Source organism: Mustela nivalis (genome assembly GCF_964662115.1).
Source record: "Mustela nivalis genome assembly, chromosome: Y".
NCBI classification, from domain to species: domain Eukaryota; kingdom Metazoa; phylum Chordata; class Mammalia; order Carnivora; family Mustelidae; genus Mustela; species Mustela nivalis.
Window position 1 is genome coordinate 28,292,118 of NC_139041.1, and position 9,933 is coordinate 28,302,050.

A 9,933-nucleotide genomic window follows, 5' to 3' on the forward strand; every position below is an offset into this window, starting at 1 on the left:
GGAATAGTGGGAACGGATTAAAAATAACAGTTGTATCTATGAAGTATGAAGTAGTGGTTCTTGTCCTCTTGACTTTTTTCTTTCTTTTTTTTTTTTTTTTTTTTTGGCTGGCTTTCTGTGGTAGGGACTTTCCCTGTAGTTTTCAGGAACTGTTCCTTGAGTTATGTCCTCCTGCCCTCATCAAGAGGCTAGACTCTGTGGAAACCAGTTTTTCAGTCTTTTGTTCTCTGGAGGTCTTTTTGTTTGTTCTTTTGCTTTCTCTCCCCTTGGTGGCTTTTGGCAGTTCTTTAGAGGTTTAGAGGAAAGCAAATTGAACCCAGACCTCCCTCACAGAGAGAAGCCTCAGTTTCTTCCCCTCTGGGTGCTCCAGAGCACCTGAATTCCCCCTGTACTGCTGGCAGAGCACGTTCCTAGTCATGGTCTCTGGGGTCACAGGAACTCCCGCTTGTACCCCAAACCATGATAAATACTAGCCACAGCTGTCTGTGCAGGTCCAGACCACCAGGGAGGTTCCAAGAAGTTATATAGCACACTGATGGTTTCACAATGGCCGGGGCTGGAAGTGCTCAGACTCTCTGGGTCTGAGAGACCACTGGCTGACTGGTGCCTGCAGGCACCTCTCTCAGGGGAGGGTTTAGGGTGTGACTCAGACTCTGGTTACACAGCGCACGTGCCCGAGCAGAGTGCAAAAAGCTGTGGTTCTGCTGGCTGGCAAGGATCACTCACTCTCTTGGGCATGGCCACCCAGATGCTCTTAGATGTGCCAGTGGCTCAGGGACCAAGACCTGGCTTCTTTGCTGCACTCTTTCTGGCTCAGCACCAGTGGTGGCTCTCCTAGGGTGGAAGGCTTAAGATTCTGTCCCTAACTGCCCAATTCCCCCCATTTCCCCCATGATCCTTTGCTCTTTTTTTAGTTATTTCAACCAGACTCCAAGTTAATGTTGGTCCCCAATCACAGGGCACTCTCATATTGCTGTATTACTTTCCAATGGGTAGCTTCGGGTGGCTCCTCACACCTTTTGTTTATCTTCTGATATCAGCCCAATAGATGTTCCCACTCTGCTTTACCAGCCCACTGGGGCCTTCTGCCCCTGTAGAGATACAGAAGTATATAATTCTAATCTCAGGCTAATTTCGGGGTGATCGGAGTTCTTTGGTAGGTAATCAGCTCACTGTAGGGGACAGGCCAAAATGTTGCCTCCTCCTACTTCTCCACCATCTTGTCTCTGTTCTGGATTATATTTCTTCCTATAGTTTTTAGCATAAAACCTAATTTTTCTGATATAAGGATTGCTTCCCCAGCTTACTTCTGAGGCCCGTTGGCATGATAAGTGTCTCTTCATCCCCTCACTTTCAATCTGGAGGTGTCTTTAGGTTCAATGAGTCTCTTGTAGGCAGTATATGGATAGGTTATGTCTTTTTATCTAACCTGAAACCATGTGGCATTTTAGAAGGATATTTAGGCCATTCACATAGAGAATAACTATTGACAGAGAGGAATTTGGTGCTATCGTATTGGCTGTAAGGTTCCTGTTTTTATAGATGGTATGTAAACTTCTGATGTATGTTACCTTTTGGATCACCCTTTTTTTATACAATACTCCTTAATATTTCTTGGAGAGCTTGTTTGGTGGGCACATATTTTTTTCAGTATCTGCTGGTCTTAGAAGGCCTTTTTTTCTTTATTCTTTCTGAACGACAACCTTGCTGGGTAAAGTATTCTTGGCTTTGTGTTCTGCTCATTTAGTACCCAGAATATGTTTTTCCTTCCCTTCCTAGCTCGGCAGGTCTGACATTATTCTGATGATCCTTCCTCTGAATGTAAGAAATCTCTTCCCCTTAGTTTCTCTCAGGATAGCTTCTTCTGATTAAGATATGGAAGATTTACTGTTGTATCTTGGAGGCTCTTGTCTGTTCTCCTTGATATTGAGAAGTGTCATTCCCACCTCTTAGAAAGGAACGTCTCTTTACTTCCCCAGATTAGGGAAATTCTCAGTTATGAATTGCTCAAATATACCTTCTATTTCTCTCTTTCTCTACCCTCTCAGGTATCCCAATGATTCTGACATTAGAACATTACATGGAGTCATTGATCTAAGTCTGTTCTTGTTGGCTTCTAGCTGTTTATCCCAATCATTCTCAGCTTCCTTCTTTTCTAATGGCGCTTCTTTTCTTCATTTTCCCCTGGTGGTGCCCTCCATCAGCAATTCTCCCAGAGATCAATCCCAGGGCCCAGGTGTGTCTCTGTCTTTTGTGCTTCTACAAACATCAGAAGCCCTTGGTTTGAGTGTGCACATGCACTTGCAACTCCTGGATACTGTCTGTTCACTGCTCTAAAACCTTTTCCCAGCAGTTCCCACTTTGCAGGTAATTCTTCAGTCCTCAGTGCAGGATGATTTTGTGGTTCAGTGTTACATTACATTAAAGGTGTGAGCTTATGGATTCTCCCTTCCCCTTCTGTATATCTTCTGATATCTGTCTGTAGATTCATGACTCTACTCTTCCTACTTCACAGCAGGCAGCATTTTTTCTGCATATAAAGAGCCAGATATATATTTTTACATTTCAAGGTGATTTTGTGGGTGTTCATAATGTTTTGGCGTATATCCAGCTAAATTCAAGAGACCACTTGAAATAGTGTTCCCTACTCCTCCCTGCTGTACCAGTTTTAATAGTTTGGGGGTAATTGTTTTGGCTTTTCCACATATTGTATCATGTCATATGAGAAGAGAGAGAATTTGACTTCTTTTTGACAGTTTGAATGTTTTATATTACTTTTTAAAATTTTTTTAAATTTATTTTCAGCATAACAGTATTCATTGTTTTTGCACCACATCCAGGGCTCCATGCAATCCGTGCCCTTTCCAATATTGCAGAACTGAGAAAAGAAACTAGAACATTCTCCTATAGTGTATACAAAGATAAAGTAGGAATAGATGAAAGGTCTCAATGTGAGACAGGAATCCATAAAATTCTAGAAGAGCATATAAGCTGTATGTTCTTTGACATTGGCCAAGCAAATGCCCAGGCACGTCTCTAAAGGCAAGGGAAACAAAAGCAAAAATGAACTATTGGGACTTTATCTGGATTAAAATGCTTTGCACAGGAAAGGAGGTAGTCAATAAAATTAAAAGGTAAGCAACAGAAGGAGAGAATATGTTTGCAAATAACAGTACAGTAAAAGTACAGATAAATGACAGTACAAATAAAATTTGATATCTGAAATTTATAAAGAATTTATCAAATTCAACACACACTCACACACACACAATCCTGTCCAAAAAATAGGCAGAAGACATGAACAGACACTTCTCCAAAGGAGACATACAAATTTCTAACACACATGTGAAAAAATGCTAAACATCACTAGCCATCAGGGAAATACAAATCGAAACTACAATGAGATAACACCTTTCAACCATTAGAATGGTAAAAATTAGCCAGACTGGAAACAAGTGTTGATGAGGATGTGGAAAAGGGACAACATTCTTGCACTATTAGTGGGAATGCAAGTTGGTACAGCCACTTTGGAAAATAGTGTGGGGGTCCCTCAAGAGCTTAAAAATGGAACTACCCTACAACACAGCAATTGCACTATGGGTATTTACCCCAAAGATACAGAGGTAATGAAAAGGAGCACATACACCCCAATGTTCATAGCAGCAATGTCCATTGTAGTCAAAATGTGGAAGGAACTGGATAAAGAAGGTGTAGTATAGGAGTGCCTGGGTAGCTCTTGTACCACAGGTAGATTGGCAACTGCCTCAGTTATGGTCTTGAACCCAGGGTCCTGCGATTGAGCCATACCTGAGGCTCCTTGCTGAGTGGGGTTTCTGCTCCTCCACTCCACAGATCATGTTCTCTCTCTCTCTCTCTCTCTAATATTACATGAGAAACTTTAAAAAAAGAAAATATGATATATATATATCATACTTTTATTATATATATATATATATATATATATATATATATATATATAACTATCACACAGCCATAATAAAGGATTCATACTTACTATTTGCATCACAATAGAAAGCACTAGAGGGAATTATGCAAAGTGAAATAAGTCAAGGAGAGAAAGATGATTACCTTATTGTTTCACTCATACATGAAAATAAGCAATAGAGCAGAGGACCACAGGGAAGGGAGGGAAAACTGAATAGGGAGAACTCCAAGAGAGTGAAAAACTACAAGATATTCTGCATTATGGTAACAACAACAACAACAACAGATTAAGAGAGTGGAAGAGGTGAGTGGTGATGGATATTAAGGGGAGCAAACACTAGAGCAACAATATATGATATAGTATATGTTTACTAACCAAAAAAAATGAAAAAATTAAAAAGCTAAAAATAATAAAGAATACACCTTACAATTAACTTTGAGAAGTCTGTGGAAAATAAAACTTTCAGGTAACTATTGTTATCAGAATAGAGAAGAGTTGTCAAAACAGGTGTGGAATCAAAAAGAAACTATCATTGATTTAACCCTGAGAAACAAGGCCATGAAGAATGGAACTCTCAGCTACCATTTTGTCTCCTGAATATAGAGGCATTTTCCAAGTGATTTGTGTAAGCCAAAGGAAAGTTCCACAGAACTGACTCAGACGCTAGTCTGTGGAGGATGCCCCTTACAACAAACCTCTTCATCCTTGAAGGTAGCAGCAATTACACATGTATGTATGGTAGCATATGGAATGATTCTTCTATTTAACTGTGATAAAGAAGTTTGGAGAGATGCAAATTTCAAGAAACACCTTATTTAATGAAGATACAAGCATTTTGAAAGATTGAGTAGAAGCTGAAGTCACGTGCATTAGACTTACCTCTGAAAGGCAAGTCTCTGGAAAAAGGAATACTCAACTAACAACTTCCTTCTTTAAGATCAAAGTGATAAAAGTACATGTGGCAGCCTACAGAAGATGCTTTAAGCTTCCCTCTGAGAAATTAGTCTGTGGAAAATTAATCTTACAACTGACATCTTGTTTCATGAAGACAGATTTATTTTCAAATGAATGTGCAGAAACATAAGGAAATGAGGCTACACTTCAACAGTGAAACATGACTGGAGTGCCCCTTTCCACCAACACATTGTTTGTAGAAGATCAAAGCCTTATGAAATACATGTGTGGCTGAATAAGGAAAATGCCATATGTTGCACTCTGAGACACCAGTGAGTGGAGATGATCACTTTTCATTCCCACCTGGTTTCATGAAGGCACAAGCATTTTCAAACGTAGGTGTGGGGGAATTAGGAAACTGTGATATATCCTCAGCTCTATGAAACAAGTATGGACAGAAGGGCCCCTCCTAAGAACAAATATTTTCAAGAAGGCTAGAGCTTTTTTCAAATGTGTGTATGGAAGCATAAGGAAAATGTCATGCACAAACCTTTGAGAAAAGAGTAGCAGAAAGGGAAACATTCAATGACTAGGATGGTTTTGGAAGATTCAAGAACTATAAAATAAAGGTGTAGGAGCCTCAGAAAATAACTTCTGATTCCTTCTGAGACACAAGTCTGTGGCCATAGGTTTATGCAACGTTCAACTAATATATCATGAAGAGAGAAACATTTTCAAGGATTTCTTTGGAACCCTAAGGAAAATACCATATCCTTCACTCAAAGAAATCTAAGGAGAATGCATTGTTAGGTGGCCCACTTGTTGCTTTAAGGTACAATCACTTCCCAAGGTATGTGTGGCAGCATCAGGAGACAGCCACATACTTCTCTCTGAGAAATAAGTCTAGGAAGAGGCTACTTTCCACGAACCTCTTTTTTCCAGAAATGAGAAGTGATATCATACACATGTGTGGAAGTATAGGGACCATGCCATGTTCTTGAGAAGTAGAAAGAAGTCTGTGGAGAAATCAGCTTCCAGGGAAAAACAAGATACTTCAAGGGAGAAGCCTTCTAACATGTTTGTTTAAGCAACAGGAATGTCCCTATCCTTCTCCCTGAGAATGAATTTTGGGGAGAACTCAACATTCAAGGTGGATATTATTTATTATTATTATTATTATTATTATAAACTATTAAAATTATTATTGATTATATGTTATGTTAGACACCATACAGTACATCATTTGTTTTAAAGTAGTGCTCCATGATTCATTGTTTGCATAAAACACCCATGCTCCATTCAATCCATACATTCCTTAATACCCATCACTAGGCTCACCATCCTTTTATTCTCTGCCTTCTGAAAACCTCAGTTTATATCCTTGAGTCCATAATCTAGTCTCTCATGATTCTTCCCCCCATTCTATTTCTCCCTCTTCATTTTCCCCTTCCTTTCCTAATGCCCTCTATGCTATTTCTTATTTTCCAAAAATAAGTGAAATCATGTGATAATTGATTTTTTTTCTGCTTGACTTATTTCATTCAGCACAATCCCCTCTAGTGACATCCATGTGAATGCAAATATTGGGATTCATCCTTTCTAATGATTAATATTCCATTCTGTATTCTGTATATGGATGATGTTCTTTATCCATTCCTCTGTTGAAAGGAATCTTGGCTCTTCTTTTCACTACACCTGTACCTTTGGGGTAAATACCCAGTAGTGCTATTGCAGGTTCATAGAGAAGTTCTATTTTTAATTTCTTGAGTAATCTCCACACTGTTCTACAAAGTGGCTGAATCCCAACTTGCATTCCTACCAACAGTGTAGGAATTACATATGGATAAAACAACACATGTTGTTTCCTTTCTTCTTTTTTAAATTAATTCATTTATTTATATTTATTTTCAGCATAACAGTATTCATTATTTTTGCACCACACTCAGTGCTCCATGCAATCTGTGCCCTCTCTAATACCCACCACCTGGTTCCCCCAACCTCCCCTCCCACCCCACCACTTCAAACCCCTCAGATTTTTTTTTTCTGAGTCCATAGTCTCTCATAGTTCACCTCCCCTTCCAATTTTCCCCAACTCCCTTCTCCTCTCTAACTCCCCACATCCTCCATGCTATTTGTTAAGAAATGCACGTGTGGAATCATGAGGAAACTGAGTTAATTTAACTCTAGCAACAAGTCCTTAGAGAAATGAACTCTTAACTCCTCCTTGTTATAGGAGAATAGTAGCAATATCAAATATATATGTGGTAGTTTAGGGAAGGTATCATGTCAATGATGGATAGAAACAAGTCTGTGGATAATGCAACTTCCAGCCAAGAAGAAGATTCTTCAAGAGGACAGTCTTCTAGTATGTATGTGTTTAAGCAAAAAGAAAGTGACTTATTTGCCCCCCCCTTAGAAAAAAGTCTGTGGGGGAACATAACCTTTAAAACAAAAATCTTGCTTCCTGGAGATAGAAGCTTTTTCAACCAAAGGTGTGCAATCACTAGGATACTGCTGCAGATTTAACTGACAAACAGACCTAAGGAGCATGGAGCTCTCAATTAAATCTTGCTTCCAGAAGACTGAGGCAATATCAGATATATGTTTGGTAGTATAGGTAAGGTGCCATGTAACTGATGGATTGAAACAAGTTGATGGAAAATAAAACTTTCAGCGATCAAGATTCTTCAAGGGTGAAGCCTTATACATATGTGGTTTTAAGCAACAGGAAAGTACTCTATACTTCCCAATGGGAAAGAGTTCTGTTGAGGGAACAAGGTTCAAGGAACCTCTGATTCCTGAATATAGAAGCATTTTGCATGAGGGTGAAATCATGAGGAAATGAACACAGATTATACTCAAACAAATCTGTGGAGAATTGAACTCCTAACTAAATCTTATTTTTATAATAAAGAGGAGATAGCAAATATAAGTGGGGTAATAGAGAGAAGATTCCATGTCTCTGTGTGGAAACCTGTCCATGAAGAATGCAAATTTCAGCAAAAAAGAAGTCTCTTTAAGGTGAAGACTTCTAGTATGGATGTGTTTAAGCAAAAGGAAAGTGCTATATCCTTCTCCCATTGAATGAAGTATGTATTATCATAAAATCTAAGTAACCTCTTGCTTCCTGAGGATAGAAGCATTTACAGAAGAATGTGTAGAATCATGAGGAAACCACTGTTACTATAACTGTAGAAATAAGTACTTGAGGAAAGGAATTCTGAACTATGTTCTGATTTCCAGACTATAGCAATGATAACCAAATATACACGTGGGAATACAAGAGGAAAGGTACCATTTTAATGGCACATAGAAACAAGTCTGAAGAGAATTGAGCTTTCAGCCAATAAAAAGACTCCTCACAAGAAAAGGCTTCTGCCATGTATGTGTTTAAGCAACAAGAAACTGTCCTATCCTTTTCACTGTGAAACAAGTCTGTGGAAAACACAATATTTAAAGAAAATCCTTCTTCCTGAATATAGAAGTGTTTAAAATAGAGGTGTAAAGTCATGAGGAAAACACAAGAGATTTAACTCTGTTAAACAAGTTTGTGGAGACTGGAACTCTCAACTAATTTTTTTTCCATGTGATAATATATGTGTGGTACTATAGGGAAGGTACCATGACCCTGACACATAGAAACTATGGAGAATGCTACTCTTAGCAAACAGCAATATTCTTCAAGGAAAAACTTTCTAGCATGTGTGTGTTTAAACAACAGAAAGTGTACTTTCCTTCTCTCTGAGAAAGAATTATGTAGAGAACACAAAATTCAAATAACCTCTTGCTTCCTGAAGAAAGAAACATTTCAATACATGTGTCATATCATGATGAACCCCCCAAAGAGTAACTCTGAGAAACAAGTCTGTGGAGAATGGAATTCTCAACCTATTCTCGTTTTTCAAAATATTGAGGTGATATCAAATATAGGTGTGGAAGTAAAGGGAAGGTGCCATGTTCCTGACATGTAGAAACAAGTCTGTGGAGAATGCTATGTTCAGCAAACAAGTTTCTTCAAAGGTGAAGCTTTCCAGCATGTAGGTGTTTAACCAACCAGAAAATGTCCTATCCTTACCTCTGAGAAAGCAGTCTGTGGAGAACATGCTGTTCAAGCAAAAACTTGCTTTCTGAAGTTAGAAGTGTTTTCAGATGCACATGTGAAATCATGAAACCACCACTATTTTGACTCTAGAAATGAGTCATTGGAGAAGGGAAACAAAACAGAATTGTTCAATGGAAAAGATATCAACCGTGTATGTTTTTAAGTAACATCACCGTGACCTATCCCTCCCCTTAGGAAGAAGTCGGTGGAGAACACTATGCTTAAGGAACATCTTTCTTCCTGAAGATAGAAGCACTTTCAAATACCACCACATATTTAACTCAGAGAAACAAGTCTGTAGAGAATGGAACTCACAACTAATTCTTGTGTCTAGAAGACAGAAGCAATATCAAATATATGTGTGGTATTATAGAAAAGGTACCATGTCCCTAACACATTGAAATAAGTCTGTGGAGAAAACAACTTTCATCAAACAACAAGGTTCTTCAAGGAAACAACCTTATAGCATGTGTGTATTAAAGCAACATAAAAATTCTCTATATTTGCTCTTTGGAATAACCCTTTGGAGAACACAACGTTTAAAGAATATATTGAGGGCACCTGGAAGGCTCAGTGGGTTAAAGCCCCTGCCTTCAGTTCAGATCATGATCCCAGGGTCCTGGGATTGAGCCGAGCATCAGGCTCTCTGCTCAGCAGAGAGCCTGCCTCCCCCACTCTATCTGCCTGATGCTCTACCTACTAGTGATTTCTGTCAAATAAATAAATAAACAAACAAACAAATAAATAAATAAATAAATAAAATCTTAAAAAAAAAAAAAAAACAAAGACTGTATTGCTTCCTGAAGATAGAAGTGTTTTAAAATGGAGGGATCGAGTCATGAGGAGACATACCCAAATTAAATTCTGAGACACATGTCTGTGGAGAATGGAGCTCTCAAAATTCCTAGTTTTTTAAAATTTTTTATTTTTTCAGCATGACAGTATTCATTATTTTTGAACCACAACCAGTGCTACATGCAACCCGTGCCCT